This window comes from Bombina bombina, chromosome 6, assembly GCF_027579735.1.
Source record: "Bombina bombina isolate aBomBom1 chromosome 6, aBomBom1.pri, whole genome shotgun sequence".
In the NCBI taxonomy this organism is placed as follows: domain Eukaryota; kingdom Metazoa; phylum Chordata; class Amphibia; order Anura; family Bombinatoridae; genus Bombina; species Bombina bombina.
Window position 1 is genome coordinate 544809189 of NC_069504.1, and position 19940 is coordinate 544829128.

General features: G+C 38.6%; 1 protein-coding gene across 1 annotated transcript in view; it reads left to right on the forward strand.

The window, feature by feature from the left end:
- Positions 1-19940, forward strand: part of SCG3 (secretogranin III) — a 161257-nt gene that overhangs the window by 70723 nt on the left and 70594 nt on the right. The window lies entirely within an intron of this gene.

A 19940-nucleotide genomic window follows, 5' to 3' on the forward strand; every position in this document is an offset into this window, starting at 1 on the left:
CATTTCCAATTTATTTCTATGACCAAATTTGCTTAGTTCTTTTGGTAATTGAATGTTGTATTTAGTACCTATGCACTGTCCTTTGTTTGTGTGTATGTGTGTATATATATATATATATATATGTGTGTATGTGTGTATATATATATATATATATATGTGTGTGTGTATGTGTGTATATATATATATATATATATATGTGTGTGTATATATATATATATATATATATATATATATACTGTATATATACACACACACAGAGCCAGATAAGATAAGAAGGCCTTTGTGTATAGAGAGAGATAAGATAAGGAGGTCTGTTTATCTGCAAATGGAGACCTTTTAAATGGGCATGTGTTTGAGAACAATGGGTTGGGAGTTGAATGAGCAAAATATATTTTATAAACAGTAAACATAAAAGAGCAATTTTCAATACATTTAAGACTACACAACTGGTTTGCCAAGTCATCAGAAACACATTAAAATGACAGTGTACTCAAGCAAGCCACAGATAAGAGTTGTTTTGTATTTAAAGCTTGAGCAGGTCCACTCTTTAAAATGGGCTGGGCTCTCTCTTTCACTCTGCACTAGGATAACGTTTTGTTCTATAGCCTCGTGTTTAAATAGCTTTTCTGTAGCCATTACTTTAGTATTTAAATTTTCAATACAACTGGTAGTTTCAACAGGAAAATAAACTATTTCCATTGATAAAAGAAAGGTAAAGGAACTACTTATAAACAATTCAATACACTTCAGCAAATTAAACAGATCATTAGGAGCAGGGGCATAACTAGACCTCACTTGGCCCCAAGCCAAATCCTGTGACAGTGCCCCACCCCTATAAAGTGACAGCCGAGAATGCTGTTCCTGAGCTGCAGGCAATCTGCTCTCATATGGTAACAGAGCATGATTTGTGCTCCGTTACCACATGAGTGCAGATTGCCATATTGATATTGCTACACACAGTGGCACTGTCTGTGTCACTGTCTGTAATAATCTCCTTCAGTGCCGGAGGGAGGTGCAAAAGTGAAGTAGGGAGGCGGGTGGGCGGCACAGAGGGGGAGGGAGGGGGAGTTGCCCTACACTGCAAAAAATAAAGTTTGGAAGGGAGAGGGAGGGAAGGGATGCTACACTACAGAAAAATGGGGAATCAGGGTGGGGGGACCCTACAATCGCTATCGCAGGGAGGGTGTGTGTGGGGGACTGCTACACTACAGAAAAATTATTAAAAAATAATAATAATGTACACCTCGGATGCTTTCCTGAAGCACTTAACACATGCCTGGAATGACTTTTACACGGATAATCAAGCCCATCGGGACAATCCAGAATTGTTCTGGAATACTGCGAAAGCAGTCCTGACTGGGGATATCATCTCTTATGTGGCCGCTCTTCGGAAAAAGGCCCAGGCCAAATTACAGGCTATACAATTAGCTCTCACGGAAGCCTACCAGGCCTACTGTGGCAAACCGTGCCAGACTTCTAAGGATAGATACCTGGCCAGTAAGAGCGAGCTGGATGTGTTCCTTAACCATCAAGCAGTAGGTCAACTCCTTCGAACCAGTGCTAGGTACTATAGAGAGGGAGACAGGTCAGGCAGATTGCTGGCCTTACTGATAAATAAACATACGGCTCGCAAGCCCATAGCGGCCATTAAATACTGTAACAAAACTTACAAGACTCCGGAGTCCATTGTGAAGGCTTTGGCACTCTACTACTCTAACCTATATACTAGCCAAAAGGACACAACTCAGGAGAGGGTGTCGGACTTTTGGAAAGACCTGGAGCTTCCTCAACTCAGAGATGAGCAACTTGAAGCTCTAAACTCCCCGATATCCCCTGAAGAGATTCAAAAAACAATCTCCTCCATGTCCAATGGGAAAGCAGCGGGTCCCGATGGCCTACCCATTGAATTCTTTAAAATGTTGAGGCCCCAAATTACCCCTACTTTAACTAAACTCTATAACCAGTACTATAAGGAAATGATTGCTCCCTCCCAGACATTTACGATGGCACATGTATCGCTGATCTTGAAACCAGGAAAAGACCCCGGTCTCCCTGAATCATACCGCCCCATCTCCCTTCTCAATTCGGATTACAAGATACTCATGAAGATCTTGGCTGATAGATTAAAAGTAATCCTGACAGACATTATTCATCCGGACCAAACCGGATTTATGTATCACAGAACCTCAGTGACGAACGTGCGGAGAGTGCTACACACTATTGCGCATTTCGCAACGAACCCAGAAACCACTGAGGTGAGAGGGAATTCGGAGGCCTTCCTGCTATCCCTGGATGCAGAGAAGGCCTTCGATAGAGTAGAATGGAGTCATCTTATAGATACCCTGCGGCACTTTGGCTTTGCGGGCTCATTCCTTACTTATGTCAGAAATATCTATACATCCCCTTGGGTTCACATTATGGCCAACGGCTTATTTTCCCCACGCATCTCACCGCAAAGGGGCACACGCCAAGGATGCCCATTATCCCCCCTCCTCTTTAACATGGCCTTAGAGCCACTAGCCGTCAAATTACGCTCGGCATATCCGGGCATTCTTTTAGGCCAGGAGAGACTACACCTCGCACTATATGCGGACGATATGCTTTTATTCGTAGAGCATCCCGCCAAACATATCCCGAAGATCCTGGCGATAATTGAAGCCTTTGGATCTTTTTCAGGCTACAAAGTGAACAACACCAAATCGGAAATTTTGTGGTTACAAAAGGACAAGGTTCAACTGTTCCCCTATCCATTCCAAGAGGCCAAACCTACCTTGACCTACTTGGGGATTCAGTTATCCCCCAGTGGTCAAGCTCTGTATTGCGACAATATCAGACGAGCATGTCGTGATGCCGCGACCACGATGGACGGATGGAGAAATCTGCCAGTCTCTCTCTCGGGACGCATAAGTCATGTTAAGATGGTGATTCTGCCACGGCTGCTGTACCCACTGCTGATGTTACCTTTTCTTATTAGCAGGAAAGACATGGCGGAGTACAACCGGGCCCTTTCAAAATTCCTGTGGAGGGGAGGTAGACCGAGAATAGCTCTTGTGAAGTTATATTCACATCCTTCGGAAGGGGGGCTAGGCCTACCCAACCTGAGGTTGTATAACTGGGCATCACTTGGCCGCCTTGTGATCGACTGGCAACTGCAAACAAACCACTTCTACTCTCCAGAACTAGAGAGACAAGCCCTGGGTGGTCTTGATTTATCGGTCCTACCCTTCACCCCCCCCAGTGCCTCGCACGCACAGCTTACAGACAGCTTCCTCTATAAGGACACAATGAGGGCCTGGCAACTAGCCCTCAAACAGGTCGACCGCTGCTGTGTGGCGTCTAGATTGATTCCATTGCGAAACAACACTAGCTTTCCCCCAGGAACAGACTCCTCTCCCTTTACCATGTGGGCCTCCAGAGGACTGGGCTCTGTTGGAGACGCTGTAGACCTGTCTAGAAAGTGCATTAAAGCTTTCACCGATCTTCAAACTCAATATGGGCTACCACGAGCCCACTTTTATGCATACCTGCAACTGAGACACTTTATAGACCATTTGATAAGAGGGGACCCACAATTTTGGGAGCCTCATGCATTTATCAGAACTGTGTCCTCATTTAAATTAGGCAACTTCTCCATTTCGGAAATGTATAGAACGCTCTTAAGCTCCATTGAATCTAAAAACATAACTCTGTTGGCTGATAAATGGAGTGGGAGTGTGGAAAGGGAAGACCTCACGGAATTAATCCAGCAGAGTGTGATGTGCGCTCGGAGAGCGACTTTATCCATGTCCCTGAGAGAATCCCAGTTTAGATTACTACACAGGGATTACATTATCCCTCAAAGATTGACCAAGTGGAGGCCCGGGGTAGTGAATGAATGTAGCAAGTGCAAATTGGCTAACCCAGACTTCCTTCACTTCTTTTACACATGCCCAAAGGTCAGACAGTTCTGGGGTAAGGTTGCTTTTTGGATTACGAGCGCCATTAAGCTTAGAGTCCAACTAGAAATAGAACAAATTTGCTTCCTGGAATGGCGCGATCTCTGTTTCAGAGATACTCTCTTATTAAATACCATTATTTTAATTGCTAGAAAGACCATCTTGAGTGTCTGGGCAGAGAGCACTAGCCCCACCTTCAATGCATTCAAACATCGATTACACAAACAATTGCTTATTGAACAGCTAGACACTAAACTAGATACTACTAGGAGACTTAAACAGTTTATACTTAAATGGCGACGATACATCGAATCACTGAGCTTGGACTCCCAGAGACTAATCTTAAGCCCCTTTGTACATACTGAATATATGCTGACAGCATCCCTAAGAGGCGAGTGGGGATTCTTGTACCAATCACGTGGTGATGGGGTGGGAGAGAGGGAAAACACGACCATATAAACGCTTCCATGTGACTCTAGGACCCTATCCACTACAGCCTTCGCCCCTTTCCCTTCTTCTCTTCCCCTTTTTTTTTTTTTTTTTTTTTTTTGTTTCCTCTCTTATTATTATTTTTAAATAGAGCAGGTACTATGACTATTACAAGTCTTGCCAGGAACCCAACAGATAACTTACTAAATGAAGGTGTCACAGTTAACTAATGGATGTGTAGAAGTTCAGTTAAATTAATAATTTTCCCCAAATAGGGGAGGAGGAAAAGAGGACAAGTAAAAGATGGATTAAGATACAATTCAAACTGTTGTTTTATTGTTTATTGAAGGCATACATGTATTGGATGAATATTCCTTTTGTCAACTCCAGACCTGCGAGTCTGAATTGTATAAGTTCACATGTGCTTGTAACCTTTTCTTGTTCTCAATAAAAATAGTATTTAAAAAAAAAAAAAATAATAATAAAAAATAACACCAAAACTGGGTACTGGCAGACACTGATGTTAGACAAGAAGATCTAGCATGAAATTTGTGTTCTTATTAATCCCAAAGTTGTTCAGTGGGGTTAAGGTCAGGGCTGTGTGCAGGCCACTTGTGTTCTTCCATGTCAAACTCTTCTTAGATGCTTTATCTTCACAGCAATAGCACTTACATTTGACCAGGACAGATCTAATAGGGCAGACGTTTCACTAACTAACAGAAATTCCACCTGGCAAAGGTGACATCCTATGACAGAGCCACATTTTAAGTCATTGAGCTCTTCAGTACGATTGTATTGACAATGTTTGTCAATAGAGGTGTCATGGCTTTGTGCTGAATTGTATGCACCTGTTAGTAGTGGGTGTAGCTAAAACACATGAACTCAATAATTAGTAGGGGTTTCCACATACTTTTGACCATATAGTACATATTAGCTGTGATGTAAAATTTCTTCTTAATATGGAATTGTAAATCTTATTTTTAAAATAATTATCTACATAAAAAATTTAGTGTGCTTTCTAACAAAACATCAAGGGTCATACAATCTAGATTCTAGAGAATTATTTTATATTTTAGCTCTATAAAATTTCACTTAAACCCAACTTCTAGCCTTTTCTCTGTAAAATAACAAATTGAGGGTCACTTGGGAATTTCTGCCTGCAACAAATGTGTCCATCCGACTCATATAACTCATTGTTATTCACATTAGTAAAGTGATATGGTTTAAGCTATTCCTCTTACAGTATATCAAATGGCTAAGGCTTGCACTGTGCTGTGCCGTATCTGTGTGCTCACAGCAAATCCCTATCAGCAAGTATTATCTCATTCATAGGTTTTGTGCTACAAAGAAAAAAATACACAATGCTATCACATTCTTCATTTCATTACAAAATAAAGTTCCAAATATTCCAGGAAGCAGGAAAATAAGTAAAAACAAGCTATTATTCGAAATTCATTTAAAAGAGTACAGACTCAATCAAACAAGGGTAATCATGGCAGCAAGTCTTCTTCATTTCATTATTTGTGTGTATGTTTTTTTTTTTACTTGTGCACACAATTTCAATTAAAAAATAATTACCAAAAGTTGGCCGCTGTAGGGCTCCGTATTATCCATAACAAAATAAAAAATAAATGTCTGCATTGAAAGCAGTGGGAGATGGCAGATCATTTGAGGGGGTAGATTTACCAAGCAGCGGATGCTGCAATCTCCCCCTGTAGTTTCTGGCTCGCTGGAAACTTAAGTTAAGAAGCAGCAGACGTAAGACCGCTGCTCCTTAACTTGTCCCCCCACCTTTTAGGTGGCGGACTTCAATCATCCCGATCAGATACGATCGGGATGATTGACACTCCATGCTAGAGGTCAATTGGCCGCAAATGTACAGGGGACTGCATTGCACAAGCATTTCACCAGAATTGCTTGTGCAATCAGGGGCGAAACTACAGGGGGTGCAGAGGTCACAATTGACCTGCCACTGCCTGCACTGATATCATGTGAGTGTGACATGATGCTTCACTAGTGTCTCTGACTACAGGGGTTAGTGTTTCTGTTTTACCCATTGGTGTTTATGTGTGTATGTATATGTATGTGACTGTGTGTGTATTTATGCATGTATGTGTGTGTGTATGTATGTGACTATGTGTGTATTTATGCATGTATGTGTGTGCTGTGTGTGTATTTATGCATGTATGTGTGTGTGTGTGTGTATGTTTGTGGAACCAGCAAATTACAGACCTTGTTACTACAGCATGGGGGGAGGGGGTAAACAGTGTCACTATACAGTACCACTATATACAGTACGGGGGGCTGGACCATGTCACAGACTACTGTGGTCACTTTATAAAGTACTGGGGCGGGTAGGGTCAGGCCAGCCATCTCACCGGCAGATTACAGACTGTGTCACTAACTCACTATATACAGTACTGTTGGGTTAAACAGTGTCACTATATACAGTAATAGGGGTCAGACCATCTCACAGACTGTGGGCACAGGGTACCTCCTTTTGCAGACATGTAATCTGATTCACAATTTGTTTATATGTTAAATGTAAAAAATAATTAAAAAAAAGATATGTATCAAATTCACTTTTTTGGGGGTGGGTGGGGCCCTTCTTAGATTCTTGCACCTGTGCCCTATGGTTTCTAGTTACGCCTCTGTGTGTAATGTTAAATGCCGACAGCATATGCTGTCTGCATTTAGCAGTGTTGGGCAGACATGATTCACTACAGCAGATCATGTCCACCCGCCATATAATAAATAGGCCCCTTAGACTTAACCACTGCTATTTAGATTGCTTTACTACAGCATAACATTGTCCTTTATTTAAAAGTTACAACATTTTTTCAAACTTTGATTCTACCCAATTTTCTAAATACCTATATAAGCCATTCTTTGATGTATTATTATATACACTGCATAGTTGTCACAATCTTCACTCTTCTTTATGCCAGACAGTTCAATTTAGCTTTAAAAAAATGGGAATAAAAAACATTATGTATTACCTGTGCTTGTATTATAAATTATGTAAAAGCTTAGTAGTACCAAAACATTTATCAAAATTGTTTACTAATAGATAAAAAAAAGTCTTGGCCGTAGAGTTTTAACCCTTTGAGTGCTAAGCACTTTCCCACCTGGGTGCTAAGATTTTTTAATGTTTTTTTTTTTATGTTTTGAACAATTTTTTTTTCAGACCCCCAAGACTTACACTGTTGGAAAGGTTAGGCGATTACCTTTCCAATGGGGGGTCTTGGGGTCTGTAGCTGCTTAGATGCCTGAGATACAGGCTTCTAAACAGCATGCCCCCTGCGCCTATACTTAACATTGTTAAGTATAAATAAATTTGTACGGTGATGTCATCACGTTATTGCGCGTGACGTCACCACGCAAAACGGGAAGCCCCGGCAATGCCTGTCAATCTACAGGCACGAGCGGGTGGGAGAGTGCTAGCGACGGCTCTGAGCCGTCGTTAGCACCAGAGTGGGAAACTCTGCGACGGCTCAGAGCCGTCGTTAGCACTCAAGGGGTTAAAAATTGTTTGTTTGTTTTTTTGTTGTTGTAATAACAGGAGCGAGAGGCCTAGCTGAATATTGTGATCAAACCAACCAGTATATTATGCATGTGTGTTTTGTGTTGGATCGTTTAATCAACACAAATAAGAACTCGCACGTGCTGTGTTTTTAAAGAGGTATTAAACATTATGAGATTGTAATATAACGTGTAGTTAAAAAAACTTTTGTAATATACTTTAATTGTTTATTTTGTCCCCTTTTCCTGTAATTAAACTCTAAAACTTTTTAAATTCCAGTGAGTTTCTATAAAGTAACGGATGCCGCCATTACTAAACTTAAATGGACAGTCTACACCAAAATTGTTGTTATTTAAAAAGATAGCCAACGCCTTTACTACCTATTCCCCATCTTTCTCAACCAACATTGTTATATTAATATACTTACTTTATAACATTTAACCCTCTAAATGTCTGCCTGTTTCTAGGTCACTACAGACAGCCTCATATCACATGCTTTTTTTTTTTTTTTTAGTTTTAAACATTGTTTATTGAAAGTCAAAGACATACAAATTTCAAGTAATGACAATAAAAAGCCTTGACACATTACAGATGTTCTTTGATGAATACAGTTTTCATCTGTGATATATGGTAAAAAAGGGGGGGGGGTACAAGGGATCAAGGGGAAAAATAATAGCAATTTGTTGTACGGCATTTTGGGAGCTTTGTTAAGCTGAGAGTTATATTTTGTTCAGCTGTTTTTGTACCTGACAAATGAGTAAGTTATAGTCTTTGCTATGAAATCCGCTTCTAAGGGTAGGATGTATGGTATTTAATTAGATACAGTAATCTAAAGTAACAGGGTCTGTTTTCGGTCAAGGACAGTAAATGTTGTTGTGAACATGCAAGGGGAAATTCAAAGAGCTCGATAGATTTTATATATGTTTCCTATAGGGATTGCATGTACAGGTATGCATAAGTGTCAAGGTGTTTGGTTTTCAGAAAGTGGAATTCGTCCAAGGAAAGGGTTTTAGAGGTCTCTTGGAGCTATTGTGGGGATTTTGTCGGATTTCCGATTTCTTGCTTTTAGGATTTTAAAGCTATTGCTTAGAATATTGAACAGTTTCCTTTTAGGTGTGGTAAATTTTTTTGAGGTTTTATTAAAAAGCCATAGGCATGGATCGAGGGGAATAGTTGTATCTAGGATTTTACTTTAGATATCTGTGTCCAAATATCTATCAGTTTAGGGCATAACCACCAAATGTGGCCCATGTGACCTGTAGGTGCTCCGCATCTCTAATAGTTTGCAGAGCTAAGATTGTATAATTTTTGGCATTTTGCTGGTGTTCAGTACCATCTTTGTAGTATTTTTAAATTAAGCTCCAGGTATCTAGGTATCTACAAGAGATAGAGGATTTTTGAATACTTGTAAAAATATCTAGTGAATCCGCATGTGTAATTTCTATTCCCAGTTCGGAGCTTTTCTCCAGATGAATTCAAATATTTTTTTCTGTAATGATGGTAAGTAGGTGTTTGGTAGAGGGATAGGAAGGGTCTGGAGGATGTACAGTATTTTCGGGAGGATGCTCATTTTGATAAGATTGATTCTACCTACCCAGGATGTGTATTTTCTAGTCCAGGAGAAAAGGTCTGCAGTTATGTTTGATAGGAGTGGTTTATAGTTGAGGTTGAAAAGGTCGTCAGTGTTGGGGTTAGGTATATCCCTAATTATTTGAGAGTTCTTTGCCATTTAAATGGGCATACATTTCGAATTTGGTGTTCATCTGATAGGGGAAGGTTTATATTTAAGATTTCAGATTTGTTGTTGTTAATTAGAAATCACATGCTTGTGTATTATCTTTTCACAACAAGAGACTGCTAATTCATGTGTGCCATATATATAACATTGTGCTCACTCCCGTGGAGTTGTGCAGGACAAAGCTCTAATTGGCTAAAATGCAAGTCAAAAGAAAACAAATAGTCATGTGATAAGGGGGCAGTCTGCAGAGGCTTAGATACAATCACAGAGGTAAAAAGTATATTAATATTACCATGTTGGTTGTGCAAAACTGGGGAATGGATAATAAAGGGATTATCTATCTTTTAAAAAAAAAAATTTTTGTTGTAGACTATTCGTTTAAAGGGACAGTATACACCAGAATATTTATTTTTAAAAAGATAGATAATCATTTTATTACTCATTCCCTAGTTTTGCATAACCAACACAGTAATATAAATACACTTTTTACCCCTGTGATTACCTTGTATCTAATCCTCTGCAAACTGCCCCCTTATTTCAGTTCTTTTGACAGACATCAATTTTAGCCAATCAGAGCTGGCTCACCTGAACTCCACGTGCGTGAGTACAGTGTTATCTATATGACACAGATGAACTAGCAATTGAGATTATGTAACCAAAGGCGGTTACACCAAAAGAGTACATATAACAGCACTCACTCTCTTGTTGGTGTATACTAATATGGTGTGGTGTACGTGAAAAAAAGGACACATTAAAAATATAACACTTTAATAGAATTAATTAAAAATTGGGGTACGCTAAAAACTACTGGAGAACTATTAAAGGTTCTTATGTTATAGATCTGAGGGATCTAATCTTGTATAATGCTAGTGATGATTAGTCAGATATTATATGGATAAACTAGAGATTTAGTTTAGGTCAATTCCATGTCCAGGTGTGAAATGGGAGTATATATGTATTAGTGCATATATTGAGGCCCAGTGGGAGGTACAATATACATTAAGGTAGAAATCTACAAATAAAAATCTACATACAGTAGAGCCCTGACATATGGTTAGCAAGGAATGCTGGGACATCATATACTCTCCTAGTATGATGTACTTGTTGATATGGTATAAAGTCTTGAGATCTATGGATGTGAGTGTATATACCGTCCTATAGATATAGTGTGAATTAGTATGGCAGGGATTGCTGTTCAAAGTCCAACTGAGTGGTATTGAAGCAGCAATAATGCTTATATACACTACAGCAGCAGTAACTATATTGGGGTTAGCCTAGCATCCTGAGCTGTCAGTACAGAGACTGACGTAGTATGAGCTTATAGGTACTATTAATAGAAGTAATACAACCAGAGTCAGGTATATGGCAATTCCAAAATTGATGATAAAAGTAAATTTGAACATTGTTTAAAATTACATTCTCTATCTGAATCATAAAATTTATTTTGGTCTAGACTGTCCCTTTAAGTTTTAACCTTATCTCACTGTGCTGCTGCAAACAATTAGGAACAGATATAAAACAGGCAATAAAATAGGCTGTACAAACAGTCTTGTTTACAAAAACTCTACTTTATTGCCTGGTTTATATATCTGTTTTCCATAGATGACAAAGATAAATAGAAAACTATTTCAACAGAACACAGAGATAAATAGAAAACTATTTCAAACATGGCAGCACTCATTACTTTACAGACTCTAGAGTACTTTATAGAAGCTAAACTTTTACAGTTATATCATCAATATTTAAACAACTAATATAATGGTAAAATGCAGCTACATATCTTTGAATGCCCTTTAAGGCTAAACAGTTTGCAGCCATATTATATATTCTTTTGGGTGCTCTGTTTTTCATTTATTTTAATCTTTATAACTTTCAAAACGCCCCCCCCCCCAAAAAAAAAACACCCCATCATATATTTTACTTCAAAGAGAACTATTACAAGAGAGTATTACATGAAGGAATCACATCATTTTTTTATTTGGCAGCAAATGATAACTGAAAGGGTGCATTTACTCTGTCATATATTCTAAAAAAACATCATGTTCCAGTTAAATTTAATGTCACTTGCTCATTGATAGCGTAACACAAACGAACACTCCATATGGCAGATTTGTCCAGAGGCATTTTTCTCCGCATTGGTATAATTTTGAATCTAATTTTACCCATCTCTAGGGAAATCATTTTACTAATTAATGTAATCTGAAAATGAAGAAATTCTAGATTATCTAGATTATTTTTGATGTTAGGGCGATTTGAGGTTGCAAATTCAATTTAAAAGTCAAATCAAATTTGCTTTGTAAAGAAATGAAAATTCCCTCAGCAAGTTTAGCTGCTGTCTATGTCTAACCATACAAGATTAAAATCAGATTGTTTTAATGGCCCATAAAAATTCTAATCTTCACTATTAGGAAGACCATGATCATTTGTTTGTATTATTATTATTATTTTTTTTGTGTTAATTTGTGAACACAATTTTTGGGGACTATAACAGATAATAACCAAATTAAGACTCCAAGGAGGAGAAATTGATTTAATGACAGAATCCTTGGTGAGAAGCTGCAAATCCGGTAAATGTTCCTGTGTTGCACAAGATGCAAAACAAAGTAATAATTCATTCCAGCAAGCTGCAATTCTTTGAAGTGTAGTAGGAATTTCCAAAAGACAGGCGTCTCATCAAAGCAATCAGCTGTTGCAACTGCCTACACGTGTTTCATCCCAATGAGTAGCAGGGACTCCTCAGGGCTGATCTCATCAACCTAAACTCAGCCTTTTATAGGCCATATTGGGACACGCCTCTGGGAGTTTCAAAAAAACAAAAAGTGTGTTTATACAAAGTGACATTTCATATATAAAATATATTTACAAAATAATAATATTAATTCAAAATAAAAAACATGGTGCTCAGATGCGCATGCAATTCGTTAAAATATAACTAAAAGCCGAATTGAGAAAAATGAGAGCTCCCCCAACGATGCACTGGACACTTAGGGAGGGTCAGCAAGTTACCGAACCGTAGCACAGCATAGCCGTGAGACACAGAACCGTAGCACAGCGTAGCTGTGAGACACAGAACCATAGCACAGTGTAGCCGTGAGACACAGAACCATAGCACAGCGTAGCCCTGAGACACAGAACCGTAGCACAGCGTAGCCGTGAGACACAGAACCGTAGCACAGCGTAGCTGTGAGACACAGAACCGTAGCACAGCGTAGCCGTGAGACACAGAACCATAGCACAGCGTAGCCGTGAGACACAGAACCATAGCACAGCGTAGCCATGAGACACAGAATCGTAGCACAGCGTATCCGTGAGACACAGAATCGTAGCACAGCGTAGCCGTGAGACACATAATCGTAGCACAGCGTAGCCGTGAGACACAGAACCATAGCACAGTGTAGCCGTGAGACACAGAACCGTAGCACAGCGTAGCAGTGAGACACAGAACCGTAGCAAAGATACTAGTAGTGTTGCACGTCATTTTCAGATGTGCCACAATTCAGATTTTGAACTATTAAAGTTCATAGGAATTGATACTGGTTTGTCACATAAGAGAGGAGGTGATCAGGACAAATGTCTTCTCCAGAAGGAAACTGGTTTTAGGCTAGTGGATTAGGACTGTGGTTCTTCTAAGTTATTAGGATATATAGACCCTTTAGACCCTGGGTTCTATCCCTTATGTTCAATATAAAATAGTAATTGAACTAATATGTCTTTGTTTTGCTATCAGTATAACTAGTTTAGCTCCAAATTTTCAGCTGTTAATAATATTTTTAAGAATACTTAAATGCAGTTGTTATACATTGGGATAATAAGTATATTTAACTTTAAAGGTTGTAGATCTATAATTGTTAGATCTTCATCATATATAGGTTATAGTGCTTAGAGTAGTGGGTTAATACTAGTTTAATTTGACTTTTAGTTTATAGTAGATTTGAGGTCACAGGTTCGATCCCTTCCTTGTCTCTATAAGAAACTTTTAACAATAGAAGTTTCTAAATTTACTTAATTTCTGACTTAGAATACTTTATCCCTTTCCTTATTATTTAGCCTTTATAAGAATCAGAAAAATAACAAACTGTCTTGTTAGGTGTAACTTGCTGACCCTCCCTAAGTGTCCAGTGCATCGTTGGGGGAGCTCTCATTTTTCTCAATTCGGCTTTTAGTTATATTTTAACGAATTGCATGCGCATCTGAGCACCATGTTTTTTATTTTGAATTAATATTATTATTTTGTAAATATATTTTATATATGAAATGTCACTTTGTATATACACACTTTTTGTTTTTTTGAAACTCCCAGAGGCGTGTCCCAATATGGCCTATAAAAGGCTGAGTTTAGGTTGATGAGATCAGCCCTGAGGAGTCCCTGCTACTCATTGGGATGAAACACGTGTAGGCAGTTGCAACAGCTGATTGCTTTGATGAGACGCCTGTCTTTTGGAAATTCCTACTACACTTCAAAGAATTGCAGCTTGCTGGAATGAATTATTACTTTGTTTTGCATCTTGTGCAACACAGGAACATTTACCGGATTTGCAGCTTCTCACCAAGGATTCTGTTCTTGATTTACATCGCAAAGGCTGTGAGTGCATGCTATGACTGTGTTGTTCTTTACAGGCAGTGGAAACTTACTTCATTTTTTCCTCCCGCAATACAAGTGGATGCCTGTTTACAACAGATTTGGAAGGACTTCCTTTAAATTGTGATGTGTTCATGCTAAATGCCGCTGCTTTACTAATATCCTGTTTGTCAGAAGTTATGCAAAATTTACTATACAATATCCATCTTTAAAAAACATAGATCCTATATTTATATCATGACAGTATTGACCCTTAACTTTGGGACTGTCCTCTGATGTTGGTGTTGTGTTTTAAGACTTGGTATAGTTGTATGCTGCATATGATTGTGCAAAGCTTTTTCCTGTGTTTATATTTCACTCCAATTGGAAAATATGCATTCTAAAGTATTCTTGTGATTGTATTATTCTGGCTCAATGTTTATGTGATTTGCATAGATCCTCATTATATTATTATGACAACATTACCCTAATATTACTCTTTCTTTTGGGGTTGTCCTCTAATAGAGGTGTTGCATTGTCACTATTATATTTAGCCACTCATTTTCTAGACACTTTATTTTCCTATGGGACGTCTCACTTAGCTTTTTAGCTCATATTTTTGATTTAATTTTGTTTCAAATTACTTTTATGGTCACAGACCTTTACTAAGAATTTTGTTGCTTTTTGTAAATAATAAAATTATGAGTGCCTTGCAAGCATGCTAGTTGTCAAGTCTTTATTCTGGGTTTCCACCTGGCTCCACACTCAGCTCAATTTATCTTAATACTTAGGTTGATACCTTGAGATATTTATATCTCTGTCTCTTTAAATGTGTATGTGAGAGTGCAGTGTTCCCTATCTTTTTATAAGGACTACTTCTCCTTATTTTCTCCCTATTTATAATAGTTTGCAAAGCCTGAGCTTTTACTGGATTCACTGGGATGCTTGAGAGAAAAAATCTTCTCATAGGAGGTCTTACTCTGAATCCTATTCGGTACCCCTGAGAGACAATGCTCTGAATCCATTGATTTTGGACAGAATTTATCCAAACATCCTTGAAAATCCTTAATCTGCCCCCTACCAGCTGTGCTGGAATGAGGGCCGCACCTTCATGCGGATTTAGGGGCTGATTTTGGTTTCTTGAAAGACTTGGATTTATTCCAATTTGAGGAAGGCTTCCAATTGGAAACAGATTCCTTGGGGGAAGGATTAGGTTTTTGTTCCTTATTTTGACGAAAGGAACGAAAACGATTAGAAGCCTTAGATTTACCCTTAGGTTTTTTTATCCTGAGGCAAAAAAACTCCTTTTCCCCCATTAACAGTTGAAATAATAGAATCCAACTGAGAACCAAATAAATTATTACCTTGGAAAGAAACAGATAGTAATCTAGACTTAGATGTCATATCAGCATTCCAAGATTTAAGTCACAAAGCTCTTCTAGCTAAAATAGCTAAAGACATGGATCTAACATCAATTTTGATAATATCAAAAATGGTATCACAAATAAAATGATTAGTATGTTGCAGTAAGCGAACAATGCTAGATATAACAGAATCCAATTCTTGTTGCGCTGAATTTTCCAACCAAAAAGTTGAAGCAGCTGCAACATCAGCCAAAGTAATTGCAGGCCTAAGAAGATGGCCTGAATATAAATTGGCTTTCCTTAGATAAGATTCAAGCTTCCTATCTAAAGGATCTTTAAAGGAAGTACTATCTTCCATAGGAATAGTGGTTCGTTTAGCAAGAGTAGAAATAGCCCCATCAACTTTGGGGATCTTTTCCCAAAACTCTATTGCAATCGCTGGTAAAGGATACAATTTTTTAAACCTTGCAGAAGGATTAAAAGGAGTACCTGGCTTATTCCATTCCTTAGAAATCATGTCAGAAATAGCATCAGGAATAGGAAAAACCTCTGGAGTAACCACAGTAGGTTTAGAAACAGCAATTAAATGTTTACTAGTTTTAATATCAAGAGGACTAGCTTCCTCAATATCCAAAGTAATTAACACTTCTTTTAACAAAGAACGCATATACTCTATTTTAAATAAATAAGTAGATTTGTCAGTGTCAATGTCTGAGGACGGATCTTCTGAATCAGATAGATCCTCATCAGAGGAGGATAATTCATTATGTTGTCGGTTATTTGACATTTCATCAACTGAATGAGAAGTTTTAAAAGACCTCTTACGCTTATTAGAAGGTGGAAATGCAGACAAAGCCTTCTGAATAGAATCAGTAACAAATTATTTAAAATTCATAGGAATATCATTTACATTAGAAGTTGAAGGAACTGCAACCGGCAATGTACTATTACAGATGGACACTCTATCTGCATGTAAAAGTTTATCATGACAACTAATACAAATGACATTAGGAGATATAATCTCCACAAGTTTACAACAAATGCACTTAGCTTTGGTAGAACCGATGTCAGGCAGCAAAGTTCCAGCAGATACTTCTGAGGCAGGATCAGATTGAGACATCTTGCAGAATGTAAAAGAAAAAACAATATATAAAGCAAAATGATCAATTTCCTTATATGACAGTTTCAGGAATGGGAAAAAATGCAAATAGCATAGCCCTCTGACATAGAAAAAGGCAAGAGGCAAAAGCAATGGGGCAATAAATAATGAAAAACAATTTGGCGCCAAGTATGACGCACAACGTAACTGAAATTTTTTTTGCCGCCAACCATGTCCGGAAATGACACACTCGTGTCACTAACGACGCAACCCTGTGTGAACCCCTGCGTCAACTACGACGCCGGAAATGATGAACTAGCGTCAACGGACGTGCCTTTTCGCGCCCAAAAATTCTCACGGCAACAATGGCGCAATAAAGTGTAGCATTTAGCGCACCCGCGAGCCTAAGACAGCCCACAATTTAAAACAAGTAGTCAATTGAAAAAAAGACTAAACCCCAGGTAAGAAAATATTTCTCAATATTAAATTTCCCAAATATGAAACTGACAATCTGCAAAAGAAAATACATGAACCAGACTCATGGCAAATATAAGTACAATACATATATTTAGAACTTTATATAAATGCATAAAGTGCCAAACCATAGCTGAGGTGTCTTTACAAATAAAAACATACTTACCAAAGACACCCATCCACATATAGCAGATAGCCAAACCAGTACTGAAACAATTATTAGTAGAGATAATGGTATATGAGAATATATCGTCGATCTGAAAAGGGAGGTAGGAGATGAATCTCTACGGCCGATAACAGAGAACCTATGAAATAGACCCCCGTTAGGAAAATCACTCCATTCAATAGGTAATACTCTCTACGTCCCTCTGACATTCACTGTACTCTGAGAGGAATCGGGCTTCAAAATGCTGAGAAGCGCATGTCAACATAGAAATTTTAGCACAAACTTACTTCACCACCTCCATAGGAGTCAAAGTTTGTAAAACTGAATTGTGGGTGTGGTGAGGGGTGTATTTATAGGCATTTTGAGGTTTGGGAAACTTTGCCCCTTCTGGTAGGATTGTATATCCCATACGTCACTAGCTCATGGACTCTTGCCAATTACATGAAAGAAAACCCTACTTGCGCGCAAACCCAATGGCATATTATCAAGTGCGCTAATGCGACATGAAAATATGAATATTTTACATTCCAATGTTCTTCACATTGCAGAATATGTTATATTTATTCATTATATAAGGGATGCTTGCATATAATTGATGACCTGATGAAGAGGTTGAGCCTCAAAACACGTTGTTTGTCTAAAAGTCTGGCCAGACTTAAATTAAGTGAGTGGATTAGTTATATTTGTGGATCTCCAATTGTATGCAAGTATCCTTGTTTTTATGTATTTATTATATATGACATTGTTTATACATAATATGGGTCAGATTACAAGTGGAGCGCTAAATATAGCTTTCGTGAGTAATAGCAGTGCACGCTTATGTGCTCTGGTATTACAAGTTGACAGCAATGCAAACTTGAGCTAGCGTTTGCATTACTGAGAATCATTGTGCTCACAACAGCGCGCTTCCATAGGCTCCAATGGAAGCCCTGTTCTTATGCTGTGAGGCACAACATGAGAACTAGTGCAGTGAAGGGGGTATATACACATATTAATACATAAATATACAGTGGGACAAAAAAAGTATTTAGTCAGCCAGCAATTGTGCAAGTTCTCCCACTTAAGAAGATGAGAGAGGCCTGTAATTTTCATCATAGGCATACCTCAACTATGAGAGACAAAATGTGGAAACAAATCCAGACAATCACATTGTCTGATTTGGAAATAATTTATTTGCATATTATGGTGGAAAATAAGTATTTGGTCACCTACAAACAAGCAAGATTTCTGGCTCTCACAGACCTGTATCTTCTTCTTTAAGAGGCTCCTCTGTCCTCCACTCATTACCTGTATTAATGGCACCTGTTTGAACTTGTTATCAGTATAAAAGACACCTGTCCACACCCTCAAACAAATAAACCAAATAGCAGGATGAGCAAGAGATTAATGTGGCTTAGAAATCACTCAGTGTGGTAGATAGTGAGTGTTAATTCAATTGAGAACAACATATACAGAAAGCAAGTAAAAATGTTCCATATCAGCTGGGAAGCTGCTCCTTCATGTGGATACTAATTGCTGTTGCTATCGAATGTCCACGATGGCAGTGGGAAGAATAAATCCCTTGTGCAATTAGAGGAAACAGTACCTGCCAAATAATATATAATATGTCTGTATTTATAAGCCGGCTCAGCGCACTCACCGATCTGTCCTTTCGAAGTCCAGGCTCCGTTACAGATGCTGTCACTCGACCGCCCCGCACCTCAGCTGCTACTTATCTATCCTTTATTCTCCAGTCGTCCCTGCGAAGACCAGGCTTCGTCACAGTGGGTCCCGGTAAAGAAACGCTGCAGCGACCTGCTGTTAATTTGGCAAGGCAATGCTGGAGATTTGATCAATTTTTTGGCTTATATCAACAAAAATGATCTAAATTTAAAATTCACCCATGAAATACACAGGGATACCATCAATTTTTTGGATATAACTCTTTGTGGTAAAACTACAGGTAAAATTGAGACATGCATTTATAGAAAGCCTATTTCAGGCAATGCAGTTCTACACGCTAAAAGTTGCCACCCCAAAAGTGTATTATACTCCATAGCCAAGGGCCAGATGATAAGAGCAAAGAGAAATTGCTCGACAGAAAAAGTGTACATGGAACATCAAACAGATCTTGTAGATCGTTTGAAAAATCGGGGGTACCCGAAAAAAGTCATCAACAGGGCAGCTAGGGAGGTACAGTGTATGGATCGAACACCCATGTTACATGAGAAAAAAACAGTAAATAACAAAAAATCAACATTCAATACCAACAAAGTAACGTTTGTGACTGATTACAGTACTGACTATAATGAAGTATGTAGTATTGTTAAAAAACACTTCAAACTCCTGTAGCAGACGATAAACTGACCAACTGTGTGGCTGAAGGGATGGGGTGTTCTTATCGCCGGAATAAAACTCTTGGCAATTACCTATCACCTACTGTTTTGAGCCACCCTCGGGCAACAGTGAGCTCATGGCTCACCCACAAGGGCATGTTCAGGTGTGGGAGTAGTAGGTGTAAACCGTGTGACTATATAACTACATCTGACACATTCACGTCCTGCGTCACACAACGTACATATGAGATAAACTTTTGCCTAAATTGTACATCCCATTTTGTAATATATCTCATAACTTGCACTTTGTGCAAGGTTCAGTACGTAGGGCTCACGACA